Raw genomic sequence first — 23,841 nt, 5'->3', positions numbered from 1 at the left:
AAATTTTCCATCGTCTTGGAAATTTCCGGATAGAGCCCACGCTCTCCAGTATTAAGCGGTGTGCTCCCAACGCGTTTATTTCCCCCTGTTTTAACCACGCATGGAACTTGTATTCATGCAAGTCATCGCGCGTTAAAGCAACCAAGAACGCAGTATGAAATATGAAGAAGATTATTTCATTCCTCACCGCGTTTTAAAACGAAATATTGTAATGAGAAACACACTTAACAACCAACTTAATTGCCTTTGCGAGACGAGATCGGTCGAACGACACGGCAGTGTAAACCAGTTTCGAGAGTCACTTGGTTATGGGGATAAAGCTCTCGACGCCGTTGCCAACTGGAAAGAACTGCAAAGCGCTACAAAAGTGAGGGCACTCAGCGTCGCTGTTGCGATGGCGAGTTTACAACGGCACTCGTTCGCTTCTTGTACTTACTGGTACACACGCTTCTATTCAGTAGCCTCTACCCCAAGGAGTACGTCAATGTGGACCCAGCAAGGAACCCATTGACGGACACCGCAGCTCTTCTAACTGCTAAGAGAAAAAAACTAAGAGGTATTCGCGCTTATCTACGAGCAGGCCTTTGCGCATGCGGATGAGCTTGAAACAGCAGTGCTGCTCTCTCGCATTACGATGAGGCAGATATACAGGTCTAACACTCCAGCTCAAGATGCAGAGAGCTTCTACAGATGTCGTTATTCATCCCATTACTGGAAAATCTTTTGGCCGACCTCAAATCCAGGTTTGGGGAAAAATACTTTTGGAGTCTGCGAGCTCTTCATATTTGTGAAGTCTCAACTGTATATCTTCAAAACAGAAGAAAAGGCAAAAGTAGCAATAACGTAGACTGCCCAGCGGTACGGCTCACTCATTAGAAGACACGCCCTGATGACTGTAAGTGTTATTGAATTTGTATCTGCGACTACACTGTAAACACAAATGAGCCCATATTGGCGTTTTAACAGCTGATATGCCATTTTGTCCCCCTAGCCTAAAATGAGTACTCCCACGAAAAGAAGTAAAATAAGCTAGAACCATTATTATACCCCCGGCCCCATTTGAAGGGGCATTGCGTTTGTAAAATGGGGGTTTTCAAGGAATAACGGTGGCGTACGGGAAAGTGGGAGTGTTGAAATACACCCATATCTGAGACGAGCCAAACAGAGAAAAGAATAACTCAGCCGTGACCAACAAGGCAGTGAGCCGCAGCGACAATTTCAGTAGGATTATTTCTGCAGTCAGATTCGAAATATCCCGCGCAATGTGTGTCGGCGCTGTTTTTCTGTTCGGAGTAGCCGCGCCTTGGCGCTGCACACTGGACGCCGAAAGTCGGAGCGGTCGGAACTACGCGCGGAGGAGCACAAGCCTTCGGAGCGCGCGCGCGTGCGTTGAAAGCCGCAAAGGAGCAGCCGTTGTGTCAGCGGCGGCGCATTCTTCTACCGTGGTTGTTGTTTCTCACAGCTTTGAACCCCCAAGACTCCACGGTAAGTGACATCGAACGATTATTACACGTTCTATGAGTGTGCATGTGTTCAAAGTGAGGAGACGCGCTGATATGACTCATTGAAGGTCTCGGTACAACATGGCGCGACAGGTGGCCGTCAAGAACCATTTTGCACGATCACTGGGTTTCTTCGAGCTTTGTTGTAATCGAGGCGACTTGAGTGCTTAGAGTCAAGCGAGTGTACTTAAAAATGAGTGTTTTACATGATGACGGACTTTGCCGCGTCCTTAATTGGGTGGATGTGAGCATTCGACATGTTCCCCGAAGCGCAAGCCAATACTATAATAGTTACGTGCAGTGCGAGGTGAGCTAAGCTTCGCCGCCTAACCGCGGCCTGAAAATGTGGCGGCTCGTTAAGGGTTTTCTGCGGTGCGCGTGTGTGAGTGTTTGTGCAGCGATCATTTGAGCGAGAACCGGCGGCGCTTCTTTGTGCGCGGTATCTGCTAGCTGGCGCGTACGTACTACGTGGCGCCAATCCCCTAGCTCGTGCGATTGTGTGCAGTAGGTCGCTCACTAAGCGCGCATTGTGCAGATTTGCCAGTACGCTCCGTGCTATCGTCTGTGTCTCTTCGCGCCCACATCACTGATTGTGCAGGCAGTGCGCGACTGCGGCGCGTAGCATGTAGAGCCTGCGCCCGTCGACTTTGATCTGCGGGCGTTAAATGTCGGCTGCGCGTTTGTGGTATTAAAAGCGTGTGGTGAGCTTCCAACGGCACTACGGGTCAACGCCGCATGAGCTGCCGGTCAAAATATAAGAACCTCTTTATTGTTAGCGTACTGCTTGGCGGTAACAGGTGTCCTGCTTGGGCTCAGATTACTGGATACGCCGTCACTTGAACGGCGACGGCCGGAGCAGGTGAGTATCAGTGGCGCCGGCCGTCGTCACAGTATCAGCTGTGAGGATGAAGCAGCTTCATAGCCGGAGATCAGATGCCTCCCATCAGCTTCCCACTTCAGCAGTGGAGGCCTTGGTATGCTCTTACCTAGAGTTTACTTTTTTTACCCTGTATGTTTTAAGTGCGATGGCTAGTTTAGTCGCATCACTTAGAGTGATTGGTGTGACACCTGTTCCATGACACGTATGCAGGTTATGCCATGTAAATTTAGCAAACTTAAAAAAATATGCAAATGCCACCTAGCTGCACGCAACCTAGGTAATGTTGTTTCCTGTCTCTTGGAAATACTTGGATTTTCTGCATTTTGCCTAATTACCTAATTAGCCTTAATCAATTAATAAACTTATCAAATATTATAATTAGATAAAAAGTCTCAATTACAAAATTGTAGAGCAACGTGAAAATTTCCCAGTACAGCTTTCTGTGGCTGTTTTTTAGGAGCATGAAAGAAGCCTGAGAATCTCGCAAAGTGCCTTGAGTGTGTGTGACAGTGCCTGTGTTGTGTTCTTCCTTCAGCCCTCGTCTTTTGCCCTGTACAATCATGTCGACCTCGAGTGGCCAGTCTCGTGGCAGTTTTGCATATATTTGAGTGCTTGCCCTGTATAGGCATGTGTGTTCGAGTAAGAAAAAAAATGCTGAAGGAGCCCAAAGTGATGTATTTCAGGACAAATGTATGATGTAAATTATTATGTGACAATAAAATAAGAAACTGATACAAGACTTCACAGTAGAGGTATGCAGGTGTGTGCATCAGCATAATGACGAAAACTTAGTGCAAGTTTAGAAAAAATGTTAATTAGATTGGTTTCTGTCATTCTTCTCTATGACATAATTATTGCAAAAATGTGCTCTCTACTATTGCACGATAAAAGGTACAGTTCAAATACATCATTTGCTAGCACCTTCACACTCATAGCAACATAGAGAGGAATGGTTAAAAATTTGCTTTGCTTCTCTGACCTCTATTTTAGGTCCTTCTCATGTTTGCTGAGCTTCTTAAAGTATCATAGACACCTTCCAGGGTTTACAGGCAACTTAAGTAGATTATGCCAGATTGTGGAGAAGCCGCAGAGGTCGCAGCATCTATAGTGGTGTCCGGTAAATGCAAGTTTCTTGCATGATGCATTATGCTCAGTACCAATTCGATTAAGTTATCATTTTAGCAAAAATCATTGTTTTACAGATATCAATGTGTGTCCAAAGAACTGCACTTTTTATTAGAGTTGCTCATTCTCTAAGTCTGCTGTTCGGTGTTGTAAAATGCATGTTTGTTGGACAGCATAGTGTTTGGCCTTCAGCTGAAGGTAGTAGTGGCCCATTTGCATGTGCATAAAGCTGCAGTAAGCCAAATGTGAAAAGATAAGGGCTAGTACGCTACAGCCATGTAGCAAAATTTACACGTAAGCAAACTGTTTGATGTGATCCCTAGGAAAGTAAGCAAAAATATAACAATGTGCTTATATGATAAACAGTACCTATGTTTCAGGTGCATGGCTTTCTAGCGCCACATTCCATAACAGTTCATTATTTAACACTTTAAAATTATTTGCCCTGTTTATGTCTAAGTGCTCTAAATTCGAAAATTTTTATTGATTGCACTGTGCAAGTTTTGGCCGTGACTTAAGTCACTGCCAGAATTAAATTTATAGTTGTGGCCGTCCTATGTGTGATAACAAAAAACCATTTTGGAACCAAGTGACTTATGCGGTATGCTAAGTGTGTGTATTAGAACAGTCACTTATATTTTCATTGTAACCATGTATAAAGTATGTATGTACACATCTCGAAGCCATAGACTGTGTAATCTTAATTGAAGGTGTTAATGTGTGGAGTAGGTTTTTTTGTAAGCATTGTCTAGAATTTGCGCTACATTAAGGTGTAGTGAAGCCAAGCGAAAAATATTGTCAAGACAAAATGGCTGAAGTACATCCTTAAGAGTTTTAAGCGCATTTAGATGACCTTACAGCATGTAGTAAAGCAAGAATGGGAACTGAGGTGCTTAATTTTTGTTCATTATTACCATATGGCACCAGCATGCAATGAAGACAAAAGAGGAAGAGAAGTGAAGTGCACCAAAGGGCAACTCGCTCCTTATGGGAGCTGCATTCACATCTGCATGATGCATGCAATCTTTGAGTTATAGCAGCAACTATCCACTTGTTCGCTTTGTTGCACATTTATATTGTTTACGTATTAAGTCTGGCCTGGGAAGTGTTAGGCAGTGCCACTCATGGCATTGGTTCATGGCATTGGTGCTGCATGCAACACATGCTTCTAACCACAGATGTCATGTATTATGTGAACCTAAGTTCTTTTTTGAATTCATGTAACCCACAAAAGTTCCATTTGAAAGGATGTGCCATATTTTCCACCATTGCCATGAGTAGCACTGGCTGACAGTCACAGGGCAAGACGTTAACCTTGCTCAGCTATTATAGAAAACTATTTTACATACAAGTGTGGTACTTAGTATACATGCCAAAAGCCTCACAGAATAAAATTTTGTACCCGCATCTTACAATGATTGTTATTTTGCTTTAACTCAGGATGCCTTTCCACCTGCGTTGTATCCTGTGGCTGACCACTCCAATGATCTCGGCAGAATCGTTACACAGGTGTGTTTTTTTGTGATTCTCAGTAGTGATATTTTGTAGTTTACATTCGATGTAAATGCACAGATCGAATGAAAAACAGGTTAAAAGATGAGCTCACAGGCACTGTATCCAAACGTTTGTTAGGAAGGAAAATCATTGTTACAAGTTGTCATTATAGCAGCACAAGGGAGTGTGCTCGTCAAACCACCAGTACCTAGCAAGCAACAGCATTATACCATGGAATAAGCCAAAACATCAGGCGAAAACCTGTACTAAACTAGGGAATGCATTAAGACGTTTTGGAGGCTTAAACTATTTCTTGGGTTACTCTAATTGCTTGAACGAACTGACATGTCCTGCAAAACAGTTTGCATTCACATTTGATACAATCTGCAGCGAAATGTGAACAAAGGGCTGCAATAGTCTAAGGGCCTACTATTGAAGTAGCAACCAGTCTTCCCAGTGTACTGCAGCCTCAGGAAAATGATATGTGGCACACTGCACCACATGCACACACAACAAATTTTAATCCATAAGCATCTGTACACTGTGCTTGTGCAGGACTGGGCAACTGGCTGTTTGTTAGTGACTGAAACAACTGCGTACTTCAAGACTGTATTGGGAAGCCACCATCTTTTTCAGTCAGTGTAACAGTCCATAAACATATGGATTTCCATGAACATTTTGTCTGCCACGCTTTTCTTTGTCGTTTTTTTTGCACTCTTGCTTTGATGGCTGCGAGACACTTCAGGCTGGCTGAAGAGACAGTGGTAGCCTAATAGCTGGCCTCGCAAAGTTATCTTGATTTTTAAGAGCTAACTTGCTTTGGACAATGTTGAATAACACATCAAAAGGCACGGGAATAGAATGACTTTGAAAGAAGTTTATGAGGGTTCATTTTCAACTCTGATCTGTCTGCTGAGACCAAATGATGTCAGCTTTTAATGAAGCAATGTTCAGGTTGGAAAACTTCAAAGCTGTGTGGATACTCAAACACCATCATTGCTTCATATAGCTGAAGTTGCTCCATGACATCAAGGCAGAAGCAAATGACATAGCAAAGGAAAGGTTGGCGGAATAAGGGCTCTTGGTGGCAATTATGTAGGTTCAAAGGCTATCGCACTGAGTAAGAAAATGTGTTCCCGATACAGCGCGAACATAGTGTTAATGCTGAAGAACAAACTAGCACCATCTGCCTAGTCCTACACAAGCAAGTGCACAGAAAGGGAGGCCTGTTGGCCTTGAGGGCCACCACTGCAGGGATCAGCTGCTATCGCTATGACATAGAATGTGATATCAGAAAACTATAGTTCACACCTTTGCTGCAGCTCGCTGGTTGGGCAATTGAAGCCTTGATTGTAAGGTTGAAAAGTTTCAATCACAAGGTGGCAATTTAGTTGCCAACTCTTACAGCATGGTTCACTACTCAGTGCTGCAGTGCTGGACATATTCGACCAAGCCTGGTGCGAGTTCTCATGACTACCCATGTTCAAGCTGCTGCTGGATACTTAGCTGATAAAGTCACTGAAAATGAAATTTGGTCATCGAAAGAGTCATGAAAATGATGCACACAAGGCTTTTAGCGTGCTCCCTTGGTATGGCATCAGTCAAAACACCCTGTGTAGAGATGCTGGCAGAAGTGCAGCAGAAGTGTGGATTGAGGAGAGAAAAATATAAGCTGTTCAAGTTCCACATATAACAGACCGATAATAAATCGTCGTTCAGCAAGATCTCTGGCAAAAGGGGCAAGCCGCACTCCCCATGACGAATGCTATAAAAACAGTACTGTTACTGCAGCAAAATTGCCTATAGCTCTTTTGCGAGAGATCATGCCAACTGAATAACCAATATACAAGCATCAAGTTGCTCCAATAAAAACCTTTGTTACGCTACACACCAGACTGGGATGTAAGGTGTAGGCTGTTATGTAGCCAAGATGCCCACAAGCAATGCTTAAAACATGTAAACATTTGGAATTAACTGTGATTAAACTGCTGATTAAACTGATTAACACTTCACAGCTGGTATCACAATGTTTTCTATGTCACAGAAAGATTCCAGCACATGGCGGCCATAATTCTCCTAGAGGCCAATACAGACACAGGGTGCCAGCAAGCATGGACTAAAGATTTTTCCATATGCATTAATGTAGTCTACCAGACTTGGTTTTCTTGGGGGTACAGTCATATTTGGGGTAACAATTTTCTGCCTGAATATTCAACGCAGGGAGCACTGCAGCCAGCTAAAGCGAGTTTCTTGTTCACACCTTGCCGCACATGTAGACTTGGCCCATTTTTCTAGGCACATTTGTTGGATTCAAGAAAGAACACAGTAACTTAAGAACTTTAATTCTTCTAGATTTAAGGCGTGGGCCAGGTGTTGACCATTGTTTTAAAAATTTTACCAAACCGGGAAAGATTCTTTCTTGAAAGTCTTCTGATAACAGCTTGATACAGTCCCTGGCTTAGTATGGGTGCATGTGCTGTGGCTTTCTTTTAGTCTGCTTAAAAGGTAGTTTTCCTTTTGAGTGTTCAGTTTCATATATTTCATTTCAATATATTTTGTTTGGCGTGCTACCAGAAGCAGCACGCCAAACATTTCAGGGACTGCGTTGAAGGGGTGGTCTACGAAATACCCCTAGATTGCGGCAACTCATACGTAGGACAAATGGGACGTTGTATTAATGACAGACTGAGGGAGCACGCTAATAGCATCGGCAAGAGTGAGAACGTGCATCTTCCTGCGCACTGTAAAGCCTGTCGTTGTAGGCCATGCTTTGAACGAGTATTGATTCTTGGCAGAAGTAGGGACCAAACTGCAAGGAAGTTGTTGAAAGCGTTTTATATTAAAAAGAAAGGGTCTGATTGTGTCAGCGATACATCTTTCGTATTATATTTCCCAGAAATGTGCTTCATCCAAAGCATGTTATTATTACCACGTTGTTCTGTCACACCTTGGCTCCCTGCGCATGAGTGGACGTTGTATTTTCTTCTATACGTTTGTTCAGGCTGTCATTAAACAGTTGGTAGTTTGGCGCTTCACTGTCTCCCTTTCTTCTGTCCCTTTTCCAGAAATGTATTTTTCGCCACAAAGTATACATATGCAGGGGGTGGTCCCATACAAATGTGCTGTGGTTGTAGGTTTGTTAACAAGCATGCCACTTTCCTGTAACTTCAAAAAACAGGTGCTGTGCTGACGCATTCGTCTTTTTTTTGTTTTTGTTATTTTGTGGGATTTGGTTAGTTTCTGGGTTACTGGTTACTGCTTTCGCTAACATGTTGCACTTGTGAAATTCGGGCTGTCATCTGCACTGTTTACAGTGTATGTACCCTAATGGTCACATTATAATGGTGCTTAATCGTAAAGGCTCATTCAAATATAGACTTGTCTGCTCTACATATGCTTTTCTTCATGCCAAAGGAATACGATATACTATGTTTGTGTCAGAAGGAAAGAAACTAAGACTGGTGTCCATTATTGCACATAAATCTACGCTTAGTTGCGTTAACATTTTCGCATGATTTCAACAACCTATTTGGGGCATTTCTGTAACATTCGCACTCTGTCTTATCCACTTAGGTGTAAGGAATAAAGGCAAAAAAGCAAAGCATTGCAGTGGATTTAACTTCATGCTCTTGATTCTTGTCACCTTCTTAGCAGCTTTCTTTTTGGAAAAGCATGTGTACAAAAGCATGTTTTGACCAAATAGGCAGCTGTTTGCGAGGCTTTGCAAGCACCACTATAACGTGACAAAAGCAGTGTGTGGCCATTTGGTTGTGCAAATTCTGGTGTAATGACACCACAAAAAGTAAACGAAGAAAGATATGTACGCAAATGACACAAGCACCGGATCTCACTTCAAGCTTTAAAATAAGGAAGCAGACAGTATTTATTAAAAGGTGGAGACATGATGTGATAATACCTGTTAAAAGAAATTCTTTATGCAGTGCAACTAATGGATCAGTGATACATTTGTCCTTTTTAAATGTTGCAAGCCACAATTACCTTTCATGTTGTCAGGTCGTAATACCTGGCTACAACGCAAGTTTTGTGGAACACAGGACTGCAGTCACATTCTTTGCAGTATCTAACGTTGTGTGAGGGAGGGTTGTTTCACACAGATGTCTCATACTCCCTCAATCTCCCTCATTTCGCATTAATAGAGCATCCCATCTGTCCGATGTAGGCACGGTCTTATGATGGCAGCAGACTACACAACGCTTGCGGCCTAGCTCACTAGATGCATATTGTGCTTCAAGCCACAACCATCCTTTTTCTTTTTTTGGCTTCTGCCTTTTGTTACAGCACAAAACTGTCCTAGCAAGGGCCTGAGAAAACAATGATTTGTGCAACTAAATTAGGCATGAATATGGAATATAATGAATGAGATGATGAAGTAAAAAAGTGGTTGCAGTTGTTTCGTATGCATTTGTAATTTTCATGGGTAATTGTGTAGCTGGTCCCTACGGGCAAAATTATTTTTTCTGTATGAAACATGTGGAGAGATTTGCTCTGGTGAGAAAAAAAGACAAGCCAGGAAAACAAATCAATTTGTTGCATGCAGCACAATTTGCAGGCGGTGCACTGTGCAACAGAGGTTATGTACAGTCTGCCATTTCCATCCAGTCATGCTTGCATTGCATAGACACACATTGTAATAATTTGAGATTGAGGCTAATGAAGTTTGCGTGCAACAACTCATCCGCACATTGTGATGCACTGCGAAATAGATTGGTTTGTTCCTGTGTTCTTCAAAACTGGTAGCCAGAAATTATGAGCAGACGTACATAAGATAATTAAGCTTTGGAAGATTAGCACAAATAGGACAAATGCATCAGTCATTCTCAGTTACACAGCACGAAGAATTTGTTTTTGAAATAATGACGTCACTTCATGTCACTATGTGTTGTATGTGACGTCTGTTTTCTTATTAAAGCCAGAGTTGAGGTTAGGCGCTTGTGCCCTGCATGTCTTTGTCTTCGGTTGCTTCTGTGGTGCCATTACACCAGAATAAATCCATGACAGGAGCTGCCAGTCCATGCAGTTATACTACATTGGGCTCAGAACGGCTGGCGGCCTGAATGTGACGAGTTCGAAGTTGCAGTAAGAACTTCAGAAGGGCAGAATTTTGTGTCAGTTGGGGATGCATATTACAGTATGGTGAAGCAATAGATGGAACAGTGTGAGGCGAGACAGGTGGGAAAGTGCTACAGACAGCTGTGAAAGTTTACAGGAAAGTTTCACTGCAGCAGGACAATGCGTGCATTATCCTGGTGCAGCAAAATTTGCCAATTTTCATAGTTGTCAGTAACACTTGCCCATCTACATTACACTTCACCGTACACTAATAGCAGTAACAACAGTAACGAACTGACCCGAGCAATAATCAAAGCTCACAGAATTACCAAATTGTAGGATAAATGTTTCAGTGTAACAAATGTTTTGGTAACTTACAAGTAAGTCTCCAAACGGATGATCAGGTGTATTTTTCATGCGCATACATTATTTTGTAGAACTGCTTCCTGCTTTAGTTTTTTTATGGCTTTTAGGAAGCATTTTAAGGTACGTAACTGTTTGTCTGTTCTAAAATTAAATCTGTTGTCTGCCAGCACTATGTGTCATTACTGTATAAGCCCTTACTTTGCCAGTGTCCTTCGCACTGTTCCCAACTAAATTTGAATAACCAAATAACCATTTTTTAATTTTCAGTTTATGAAGAGAATACTCTTAATATGTATTTCATTAGAAAAATTTTCTCAATTTTAGGAAGAAGTCCGGCTGGCCCCAAGCCTGGTGTGAAATGAAGAAATGACACTCCACATCAATTCATGTTTACTTGTCGTCATAGCCAGTCTGTTAGCTTAATTTTTGGTTCTTCCTATTGAATTCCCAAAAAAGGTACCAACTCTCATTCATTGAAAAGAAATTTTTGCACTTAAAGACGCAGCCATGCACAAAGCCTTTGAGCTCATTAATATCTTTATTTTTGAAAGAAAGCGCAACTCCTGCGTGGAGCAATAGGTTGAATAAGGCGAGGGTAAATGAAAACAATGGCGACATTAGTCATCAACAGTTGTGCAACAAAGGAAGTCTCATGCTGGAGCCAACATCTTTGCAAGGGAACCAAATGGCTCCAGCCTGAGACATTCGTTGTTCAACCTGGCAAGTCTCCTTGTCGAAATATTCCCTCTAGCCTGAGACATACATCCGTTCCACCACCCTCGACCAACAATACACCTATACATTTGGCAACCCATGGCAAGGTAACAAATTCACATTCAAAGAAAGTAGTGTGCACCCTGGAAGGTAGCATGAACAGTATTTTATTTACTTAATGAAATGCAGGTTTGCTATCCAATTACTTTATTCTGATCCCCATTTTATAATTGGACAGCATGGTTCCTCAGGGAGAATAATAATTCGAAGCTCACACAATTTTGCTCCTTTATGTCCGTTAAATCCATCCTGGTTGCTACACTATCAGCCCTGTCTGCAATTGCATTGCAGTGTTTTGAGTATGCATCCCACTTAAAGAATAATTAGTCTTCTACCTCAGAATGTCTGCTACTGCGTTGCAGCATGAATTTTATGTCTAGGTGGTGACTGTGATGCCATGTGCTTTTTAAATAAGACCAGTATGCTATTTGAAGTGCAGTTAAATGCAATCTCAAATGACCTCAGCTGGGGGGATGACACAACTGAAGGCCAATGTTATAAGGAGGATTTGATATCTGAAAGCAAGGCACTTAAATGTGATAAAGCATGACTAATTTCGTTTAAAGAGTGTGCTATTAGACATGATCAGGGAAGGTACTTGTTTGTGGCTGCATTTGCAACATGTTACATTGCTGGCTTTATATACTGCACTGGGTACAGTGAAATGTTGCTGCTTGCACAATATTCAACTAAACATGGTAGCCATGCCAAAGTGTCCATGCAGAACACAACTCATCCACTATTATGGTCTACAGTAGAATCTCGATAAACGAAAATCGCTTAAGCGCCGCTTAAACAGGACACCATCCTGGTAGTTGGTTGGCTCTCTGGAATGTCTCTCAGTAAATAGAACGCCTGGTAAATGGAACCAATTTCCCTGGCCTCTTGAGGCTCCATTTAAAGAGCGCCCACTGTAAAAATATAGGGGGGATCCTGCTTGGAAGTTTCGCAACTCTAGTCGTAAACAAAACCGCATTTCAGTGGGAGCGAAATGCAAAAGCACCTGTGTACTTAGACTTAGGTGCATATTAAAGAACCTCAGGTTGTCCAAATTAATCCGGGGTTACTCGCTGCGGCACGTCTCATAATCAGAAGGTGGGTTCTGGTTCGTAAAATACGATAATTTTTAATAGCTTGCTCTGAAATAGAGCCCAATAACTACACTAAACTATGTAGCTTTTTTGTGTGATGAGTCTGTTTCTTAATTTAGTACTTTGACGTTTATCATATTTGTGTGCTAGTCCATGCAAAATGTCACTGATCGGCCTCATTATACAAGCGACTGTTGATTTGGAATGGCTTATTCAAGGAACTTAAGCTTACAGCACAAACACCTAAGACGGACCACAAAAGGAAGATACGACACACACTGGCGCTAACTCCTTTATTTCTTCGTCGTCGATGCAATATAAACCCTAGGCCACACAACTGCACAGGTGCACAGATTACATTACAGAGATCTACCAAATTATCACATATGCAAACGTAGCAAGTCAAATTCAGATGGGTGCAGTGACAAAGATATGTCATTGATGCAATTATCACCTTGACTTTTTATGTCGTAGGCTTCTAAGGCAAGCCACGCATGCTCATTCTTGCTTTTGCCAAAAATTGACGTCCCATCAAGTTGTGCCTCACAATTGTTGCAAGAGTTTATATGCGCACCAAGTTGCGCTCCTCTATCTACATTTTTGTTTACTTTTGCGCTTCAAGTTCCCTTGAGCCTTGATGGCCGGCGTTCGACATTTCGGCCTGCGGTGTTCCGTCTGGTGCTGCGTAAGCGCGTAACCCGCGCCACCAAGCATTTCGCTACGTGCTAGCCGCACCTAAACTAAAATGCCTTTAATTCCTTCACAAAACTCCCATTGTACCTCCCAATCAAATGGGGGTGAAGTGAGCGTATTACGGTACCCCCGTTGTGTGCCCAAATAATGCCCATTCAATGGGAGTTTTATCGTACGCCCTTTCAACGGAAGCAAAAAGATGTACAAAAGGGCATGCGCTAGAGGACAAGCAAAAAATGCCCATCTGGGTGTTTTTTTTGTTTGTAAAAGTGGAAGCACGGAAGCGAAGAAGTAGCGGGCATCCATGGGATAGCTGTTTAAGTCATCTACATGTGCGACGGTGACGTTTTCCTTTCGGTCAAAACACTTCTGCAAATACTGGCCACTCTCCCTGTCAGCGCTGGCAGTGTCGAGACATCTTTCTCCATACTCTATCGCTTCAAAATATGGCCTGCAATCACAGATGACTGAAACACGCTTGACCGGCCTGGCCTTGCTACATACGCGCAGAGATGTACCTGTTGACTGTGCGAAAGTTATCAATTGCTTCGCCAATTCAAATCGGGGACGACGGAGATTGGATTTATGATGCAACCCTCGCTTACTATTGGCCCCTTCGAATGAACAACTTTTTAATAGGACTGCCTAAATATTCTAAGATCACATTCTAGTTCTCTGGTCATGAATTTTGTTTAAGAAGAAGCTTTAGCTCGGGTGTTCCTATCTATATACATGCAAAAGGAGAATTCGTTTTCCACGGCAACCACAGCACCGAATTTGACAATGCTTTTTTGCATTTAAAAGTAAACTTAAGATCTAGTGACTCTTGGTGTCGAATTTTTTATTAGGCCGTCAATTTTTTATTAAGAAATTGGCAAAACCCAATATTTTAAAAAAACGAAACTATCACGTTTACAACTCTGTAACTAAACAGCAAAAAACGATAATACAAATATGTGAATTGAATCTAATAGCATATCTAAAGCGGTCAAAATTTATATGTTACACTTGAATATAAAAAATTTAGTAATATGGAAATACAGCTTTTGCAGAACCCTTGTAACCGACCTAACAAATTAACATAAGATGTAAAATGACATATTGAATTTGTCCGCTTTGGGTGGTCTAGTAGATGCCGTTTACAGAGCTGCGATATCTGTTCTTGATGCAGAGCTATGAATTTGTAAACTTCGCGCTTCTATTTTTTTGCAGCGGTCGAATATTTAAAAATATCTTTAATATTCAAGTCCTAAATGAAATTCCTCTTCCAACAGTCGCTAGAATTTAATTTTCTCTCTAAAATGCAACAAATTTCATTATTATCGGTCCTGGAGTTATCTCAGAAAAACGTCTTTGCGTTTTAGATGTATCTGAATGGGCCGTACGGAAATTGGGCCCGAGCTAAAGCTTCCTTTTAAGTACTGCTTTTACGGAGTCTAGTACGTGAACTGATTTTTCACACCCTCATTTGCAAAAAATATTTGTTGCCTAAGCATTTTCGCAGTGCCCTCGCTTATTGTCAATTTTATGATAGGCAGTCAATATATCTTTTTTGGCGTACGTCAACAATCACTTCCATTGCCTCCATGATCTTTCTGTCCCCTTTAAATTTCGCTTAAGTTCGATAGGCATATCGAATTGCGGCTGGAGAGGGATGACGTAGCTATAGTTACATGTGCGTTTCGTTCACCGAGCAGCAGTTAGCTAGATATATAATCACCATTTTAATTATGTTGTTCAGTTCTGGGAAGCTTTTCATTTCCCGCTGCCATCATGTCAATTCAGTACCTTTCATTGCAAGTATTAAAGTGAGATGAATGTTGCATAAAAATGTTGATGCTAAATTCTGTGCTTCGAATTTGATATTTCGAACTGATCCTGCGTTTGCAACCTTTTTCATAAAAATGTCACCATGGGTGGGTTGAGGGTACCTAATTTATTCGACGGCAATTATTTTGATAAAGTTGTTTTGTCACTGTAATGCTGCAGGTGGTAGCGATGTTGCTGTGCTTCCTTTCGTCTTCAGGTTTTAGACTTATATTCTCCTAACTGGAATAATCTTTTGCCTGAACACTATGTCTTATACTAAATGTAGAATCATGATTATTTCAATGAAATTGCATAAACATAATTTATTGTGAAAAAATAAAGTGCTTTTATTAACTGCAACATTCTATGTGTGTTATGTAATAACTGCGCACTCCACCGAGCCCAACTATCCGCGTGATATCGCATCTCTTAGGGCAGGATGGGTACTCACTCATTATAGCAAGGGCATTCTCTTTGTATTACCTGTAAGAAGTCGAGCATCAATCTTCGTGACTTAGAGACTTAGCGTAGCAAATTTAGGGGATATCTGAAGTGTGGTCGTGCATACAGTTTTAGTTCGCAGAGTTCATTACGAGCGGAAAAAAACGATTGGAACAAATCACTGGGATGAGTGGTGACCAATATTAATGGTATTTTTGTTACGGTGGCAATGTTGTGACAGCACTAACTCTACGAAACAGAAAGAGACAACACTCCCCACCCCCACCCCCCCACCCCCCCCCTGCACCCAATTTTCACTTCGAGCAACGGCTCCCACTAAAGTGCGTTGCTGGGTCCGCCACTCGTTCTAGACGGCTGGTAAAGTAAAGAGACAAAACATCGCTACATCGCTAATAAAAAATGCGGAAATACTATACATGAATGTCAATATATTGCGAACATAGCAAGACAATGCATTACGCATGCCAGAACGTGCCGTGGTTGCTCAGTGGCTATGGTGTCCGGCTGCGAGGTTGCGAAATCGAATCCCGGCCACGGCAGCCGCAGTCCGATGCGGGCGAAATGCGAAAACACCCGTGGGGCTTAGATTTAGGCGCACGTTAAAGAACCCCAGGTGGTCGAAATTTCCGGAGACCTCCACTACGGCGTGCCTCATGATCAGAAAGTGGTTTTGACACGTAAAACCCCATAATTTTTTGTACACGCGAAAAAGGCAGAATCACGAAAACACAAATTCTCAAAAACATGAAAAATCACACAAAATATCTCTCAGACAATATCAGCGATGTCACTTCTCATGCAGCACCTGAAATCTTGCAATGTGGTATTCCGTAGGTACGCATATGTTAAGCTCATTCTGCTTCGTTACTGTTCGCGGAAAGGAACATTTAAAAACGTCGTTTCTATTCATAAATGGAATTGATGGAAAGGGGATATCGTTGTGTAGTGGCGTATTGAGAGGAATATCGTAAACGCTATCTCTAGCCTGACTAAAATGGCCATATCATCGGCCTAACCAAAGCCTACCACGCACGTGTACCTAACAGTGCTCTTACTTTTCAATGAGCAAAACAGAATTATGACTGCGTTGACGTCTGGAATGCCTATCAGCACACCACATCCACGTTTCCCAGGGGTATATATATTATAACAGTGAATTTATATACAGTGAACAGTGAATATATATATATATATATATATATATATATATATATATATATATATATATATATATATATATATATAACAGTGAATTTCCTGTTTTTCGGCCACAACGTACATAGTCCGTAACCAATTTTGTAAAATAAACACAAAATGCAATAAGAATGAACGCCTCATACTTCAATGAATCTAATTTGCCGGCAGTACAAGTAGGCCAGCTGACGCCAGGCATGTTAAAATTCTCACTCAAAACTAGCTTAGTAATATGACTTGTTTTAGATCAAATGTACCTTTGGAGGCCTTTAAGTTACTCCAATGACCACGCTTTGTTCATCATAAAAGACCTTATAAACTATACCTTGACATTCGGGACATCGGACAAGCACATCATTTTTATGTTTACATCAAAAATCAGTACAACTCCATCCCTTCTGGAAATGCAACCTCTTTGGTACACGTTGAACCCGGCGGGCGTAATTTAACTATCTTAAATACCATCATGGGGCGAAATTTCTACGAGAGTCAGTACATACAGGGTCATGGATTGCTATCAGATTCTCAAAATGGAGACACCAGGACCTCAGTACGGATTGCTGCGGCAGTTCACGGTTAATAGCTTCAGAGAACAGGGTTCTTATAGTTGCCATTTCTGCGCATGTTTTCAAAGGATGGCCATCTCTTTATCTTAATTCCCGCCAACAAAAAACAAGCTTTCCGTTCAGACACCTTATCAAATACAAATTTAATGTGTTCTTTTTGTTCCTTGTTTTTGCTATGCTCTGCAATATGTGCTTTCTAATTTGTCGCAGTTCTTGGGAAAAGTTGTCTCGTGTATATAATCCCGAATCTTAATGTTCGATATCGTTATTTAACACCAGGAGTTTCTCACGATAACCTCTTGTTTGGCAATTGCAGGCCTTGTTTCATTAGCTCGCTTAAACCCAACCGGTGGCCTCTCTCAAGGCCGGTTACTGTGAGATCTAACGTGTCCTTAACATATTGGTATTGCATTGTAGAATTGGTAATGTTTCGTCCAAAGGTTCCGGAAGGTCATGAATAATAATGTTTTTTCCCCACTTTGATTTTTTTCATAAACTTCTTTTAATATGCAAGGAAGTCCCTCTCAATCTTGCTTACGTGATATTTACCAGCTGTAGCTTGTTTTTTTGTTAAGACGCCGATAGATCTCAGAAATCGATTTCATGTACTCTAGTGTACCCTTAAAATGAGATAGCATGTCCACTATAGTCTTTTGCCGTAACATCGAACTTTTCCATGTGCTTCACCTACTCATTTTGGCCTGAGATCCCCTAGAGAAGAAAGTCACTGTCACCTAAATTCGCCAATGAAGATTCAATGCAAAATATATCAGAACCCTTGTGACAAGGACTGGTTCAATGTGCTGACAGACTAGCAATAATTCGAATAAAACGTACAAGCCAGACACAGCACGCTCCAGACACTGCGGGGGAGGCGGCAGCCAGAGTAAAGCGTCATTACTTTAACATGATTTTGCTTCGGGTAAGTAACTAGCCTGCATAAGAAACGAGAGATGCTTGAAGTGCATTATTGCAGATGTGCTACCACCTTGTCCGCTGAGGCTGTAGGGACGGAACCTTTACTTTAAAGGCTCTTTCGTCGATAACGTTCTCCTCAAGTTGACTCGGAAATCAGCAGGGACACTAAACTCGGGTGATGGTGGCTCGGTGAGGGGGCAGAAATCTTCGCTGATCGTTGCGCCGCTATCCCCTAGGTGATAGATAGTGTGAAATGTAACGAGAGAACAGATATGGTTCTTTGTGTTCCTGCTTTTCTGCAGACAAACCAGAAAATTAAACAGAGACTCCACTACACCTACTTTGATATCTCTTTATACTATACGTCATGCACTCGCAACTTACATGTATGTGCCAGAAACGCAGGAAAAACATCAAGATAATGAAATGTTCTATGATGTGTATGTTTTATTTCCGCTCCCTTGGTACAGCATGTCGCCGTGCCTCTAAATTCATTTATTTAACCTCTTCGGTGACCTCTTCGATAACGTATCGAACTGGCTGAAATCCTTAAATCAATCAACAAACGGAATTAAATTACGTTGTAACAATAGAGAATTCCAGCGAGGCGGGAGCATTAAAGAATTGAAGAAAAACAATGCCTCAATATAACTTGGCTTTGGATGGCACCAGATGTATGCAATCAAAGATGAGCGGGGCTTTGGCAAGAGCAGCTTAAGTCACATACAAAAAAAAAGCAGATGAATTTGGTTATCAACAGTGACTACCGTGAACAGCCATGTCATGATTACAGATAGCTACAGGAAGGATACGTAAGTTCCAAGTTCCAAGCCGAAGTGTGAGGTGGGAAAGAGAATCGGCACGAGAAGATAGCGCGACATCGAATCTGGAAGAATAAGGCGGGAGTATTTTATGCAAGAGGGAGCGACGTTGGGGAACGAATCGGCAGGAGATAGCGCAACAGGGGATCTGGTAGAGGTTGAGAGGCGTATATTATGCAACAGAGTGCGACCACTTGTATGCAGTGTCTAATGACTTAACCCCTTACTGCATGAACCGTAATAGGAACGCGGCTGTAAGAATAAGCAATACACTAGGCACTGTAAATAATAGACTATATGTGAAGGAATGAAAAAAAAAGAATTTTTGAATTATTGATACCATAGTCACAGTGGCCACACAATATTTGTAGTGTGTATTTGAAAACATCGCCTTCAGTTCTTTGAGCCGCGCAATCTATTGCACAGCCTTTTCTGTTTCTCATTTAAGATGTATTCTGCGCGGGATTTTAAAACATATTCCGGCCAGCCTCTTGCGCACCACAGCGACTTTCTTCTAAATGCAGAAAATAGCGCGACACACAGGACTACGCGGCATAATTATTTGAAGGATGTGTTCTTAGAGGACTCTAAATGCATTTTCTAACTTACCGAGCACAAAAAATAAACGTACAAACGACCGAGGCTCTTTCTTTCTTTCCTTGTTGCACTGTGGCAGTTTGAAAATGAAGTGCTAACTCGGCCAATCCTCAAAACTAGGGCTCTACCTACACACATTGCGAAAACACTGTGACCATAGAGGTCATTATTCAATTTTCTTTTATTAATGCTGGACTAGTAATTCTATTATGAGGAAGACAAAAATAGCTGCTGGATGATTCCGGTGGAGGTTCCTAACAACATCTAGTTGGTTTCAGGTATTCAGAAGGCTTCGTTTTTCATGTATTTTTATTGTCTCTGTGTTAACTGGAACAATCAGCATATCTTTTAAATCTGCGTGTGAGCAAATCGCACCAGATTGTAAGGGCTGGCCACGTATGAGTACCTAGACCGCTAAAGGGTGCCGGTGCAAAAACACGAAAGTAAAAAGTCCGCAGCATACATTTTGTGCTTTTACCCTGAAAATCAATTTCACTTGGGATCCCGCCAAAATGCAGCAATAAAACAAGTCAGCGCCTCAGCGGAACCAGGACTCACACCTTACCTAGCACTTACCTGCTGAGAAAGCAAAAACAGGGAAAAAGCAGGAAAAAAAAAGAGCATCCGCTTGGAATAGTCTTAAACGATTTCCTGACCCGCCCGCAATTCTTCTCGGAAATAGGAAAAGTTTTGTGGTTTCGTGGTGTGTTCTTATTTAAATTTTTCGCGGATGCACATGGAGAGATTGGCTGACGTATTCTGGCTTTCTACCACATACACACGCACACACACACGCACACCCTCGGTTGAGTTACGCGCCCCCTGGAATTTGACTCGCTTTTCGCCGTCCCCTCCACCGATCAATGACCTCGCACCGCATGAAAAGTTTCGAACTTCTGTCGATTTCGGTGAATTTTTTTGGCGCTATGCATATTTTTCAGTCCCTTGGCTCCTTCCACAACAAGTACAAGCGCGCTGAAGTGAAAGTGGCGCTGGTTTCAATCACACGCGGCTCAGCTCGCATCTCTAAAAAAGCAGAAGTTTGTACCTTCAATAGCGCATTGGTTATTAAACTATCTATCGGCCTGCGAAGAAAAGTTTTGAAAGTTGTGAAACGCTCACGTCCCCCAAGATTTTCCTTCTTTCCATGTAGTATCCGTTCTAATTTCTTTAGTTGGCATTTTTACATATGTAGGACTTGCTCTGGAGAAAACGAAAGACGAAGACTGGAATCGTTTAGGCAGCTCTCTGGACTCAGCCTTTTTCTGTAAATGACTGCAGTTTGAGCAATCAAAAAGCGTTGTAACATTTAGGTGTATGCTTAATTTTGAAGAAATTTCACTGTTTTTCACCTCGAGTAAGAGCGTTGTGGAGAAGCACTGAGCTAAGTATTTACTGCAAGAAACTTTGGAGGGCGACACTCACCCGCTGTGGTAGCCTACAGAGCTGCGTTGCTGAACTGCAAGTCACAGGTTGGATACCGGCCGCGGCGGCCGCATTTCGACGGGGCACGAAATGCAAAAACACCAGGTGCACGTAAATTAAGACCAAAATCAATCCGCTGTCCCCCACTTCGGTGTGCCTCAGAACCATATCGTAGTTTCGGCGCCTACACCCGCAGATTTTATTTTGAAATATTTAATGGGATACTTTTTTGAGTGCCGACTCAACCAGCGAACAGTAACGTGCTAAGAAAACAGGACATGCCTCGCGTGAATGTGTAAAATTATGCAATGCACCAAAACCAGTCTGCAAAAAAAAATAAACAAGCTGGATACGCACAGGCTTAACAGAGAGCACTAGGACGAGGCATGCTGTACTGAGCTGACACAATTCTAATGAAAAGCTTCCTTTTTTTGTACTGAACGGAGACTCAAATTGAGGACGCTAATCAATGCATCGCGCAACTACTAGAGAAGCGTGTTTAAGCATATAAACCAGTGGAAAGGCGATCTTTGCACTATCCAGCGTTGCTTCAATGGCCACGGGCGTAGTCGCTAACAAAATCAAGAACAACGATAAACAACAAAGCATTTGAGCGTATGAAAAAAACGCTTGTAACGCAATGGTAATATGTACACAAAGGAACTCAGCTTTGGGGATCCGTATAACAATCTTTTGATGCTTCTGCATGTGTTTTTCTACGGGGCGGCGAGTTGAAATAACAAAATCTGCGCTGCAGTTGCAAGACACAGGCCAAGCAATGCTAGGAGAAGAGTGAACTGAACTGGGCGGTATGTACTAATGTTGAAATTTCAGCACGTAATGTGAACAGCTACATACGGAAAGAACATCACATGACACGAGCGCCATTTCTTTTTTTCTCTGCTTTTGGCGGTGAAATTTCAACGTGACAGCAAAGCTCATCTGAAAACTTACGTGTCCTAAGCACATTGAAGCGGAATGAAATGAATAACTGGTTAAACAATAGCAGCCGCTTATTTTTTTCAGCGTATAGTATAATAACAACAATAGGCTCCGCTTAGAAAAGCCCAGCAGCAAAATGCACAACCACATCACTCTTTAAGTTTATTCCTTCTGAGTTGGAGAAATGTTTACTCGGGAACTCCGCTATGCCCGCTCATGGAACTGCCGAGGCTTTCTTGCATACTTCTCAAGGTCAAAATTTTTGCATTTCTTCTCTGTCTGTTCTAACTTGAAGGCAGTTTACAAATCTGTGTCTGCCTCATTTTTTTTATTAACATGATATGTGGAGATGGTGGCGCACACATATGGCACTAGCTCTTCAGTATGTACAAGGGGGGTCAACCGAGGGGCCCCTTTTTATTAGACATATCATAAGAAGCCAACAAACACTGATACCAAGGGAACATAAGGGAAATTACTTGTGCTTAATAAATGAAATAAAGAAACGATATATTATTCGAAATAAAAGTGGATAAAAAAACAACTTGCCCCAGCAGGGAAACGATCCCACAACCTTCGCATCTCGCGTTTCTTTTTTTCATTTATTAAGCACAAGTAATTACCCTATGTTGTCATTCGTGTCAGTGTCTGTTGGTTTTTATGATATGACTAACGAAAACACACCCCTCGGTTAACCCCCTTTCTTCTCGTTTATGACTTAACGAGGGTCTCAAATCCGGCAACATTGATGCCTTCAGGTAGCATGTGTGGGTTTATTGAGCGGTTGTCTTCACCTAAAAACATCACGTTATCACGACGCCTGTGGCAGCAAGTACGTTCCACCTCCGCCGACAAGGTTTGTGAGCGGTGGCACTGGCTAACACTCCCAGTGTTCTATCAGGAGTCATAAGTACCCAAGAAAGTGGATCAGGAAAAGGCGCCGCGGTAGCTCAATCGGTAGAGCATTCAACCCAAAATCTGGAGATCGTGGCATCGTTCCCCACCTGTGGCAATTTGTTTTTTCGTCCACTTTCATTTCCATTAATATATGGTTTCTTTGTTTGACTTATTAAGCACAAGTGATTTCCCCTATGTTGTCCTTGGTGTCAGTGTTTGTTGGCTTCTTATGATATGACTAATAAAAACAGGCCCCTTGGTTGACCCCCTTCATTTATTGAGAGGTTTCTCAAGGTGCTCTACAACTTTCCGTATTGCACTTGGGGTCTGCAGCCAACACTTACAAAGTTGATTAATGAAATATCAATAATCCCTTAATTAAGGGGAAAATGAAAATTAGCCTGAGTAGCTCTAGGCCAGTGCCAACATTATGCATTAGGTTCAACTCACGTCCAGAGCACCTTTCACATTTAAAAGTTTGGCTCAAGTTATGTGGGACAACCTGTATATCTGTTTCATATGTTCCGTAGGAGAGTTTCACAAAATGTGACGTTGCGATCGTAGTTGTCCTGACATTGTCTCTTTTCTCGGAAATGACCTGACCGAAGCATTGCTTCTCCACGTACATAGTGGCATCGACACGCATTGAGAGGCGCTCTTATGAGAGTTGCTGTTCCCGGCTACCTTTAGCCTCTCTGCACAAACAAAGCACTGCTGCTCAAAATTTATCTACATGTTTTTGTTTTGTTTTGCTTTGTTACTGCACCTTCACGGCTGTGCTCCTTTGCTGTGGATTTCAGTAATTTTTGGGCACTCACTGGTGACAATACGATGCCTCAACATTAACATCAAATATATTGCTTTTTGAAGAGGAGGACTATGACTGTCTTTAGGCAACGAAATACAAATGGTGCTGCCACCCCTTTTACGAGCCTTATGAACACCTAATCTTGAAGCTTATCGCAACTTGAAGGAACCACATATCACTATGTAAAGTTCACAACATGGGAAACCATACAGTATAGGCATCAACAAGTCCTCGTTATCATGAGTACGCTCGCGCGCTCCGAAGGAACACGTGAGCATGGCTCTTTCTACGTCAACAATGTAAAACAAGAGACACGAAGCGAACGGCACAGTTTTAGGGTACTTGTCGATTCTACGGGACACGTACGTGCACTACCTTACGTATATCGACGTCGTCAACCGCGCTGT

The 23,841-nt window shown here is 42.1% G+C and overlaps 1 long non-coding RNA gene across 2 annotated transcripts in view; it reads right to left on the bottom strand.

The window, feature by feature from the left end:
- LOC135903598 (uncharacterized) overlaps positions 1-23,841 on the bottom strand; it is an 83,326-nt gene that overhangs the window by 8,108 nt on the left and 51,377 nt on the right. The gene's annotated exons all lie outside the window — the stretch shown is intronic.

Source organism: Dermacentor albipictus, chromosome 1 (genome assembly GCF_038994185.2).
Source record: "Dermacentor albipictus isolate Rhodes 1998 colony chromosome 1, USDA_Dalb.pri_finalv2, whole genome shotgun sequence".
In the NCBI taxonomy this organism is placed as follows: Eukaryota; Metazoa; Arthropoda; class Arachnida; order Ixodida; family Ixodidae; genus Dermacentor; species Dermacentor albipictus.
The sequence above is the reverse complement of the archived record's forward strand: the minus strand, read 5'-3'. Positions and strand labels throughout refer to the sequence as shown.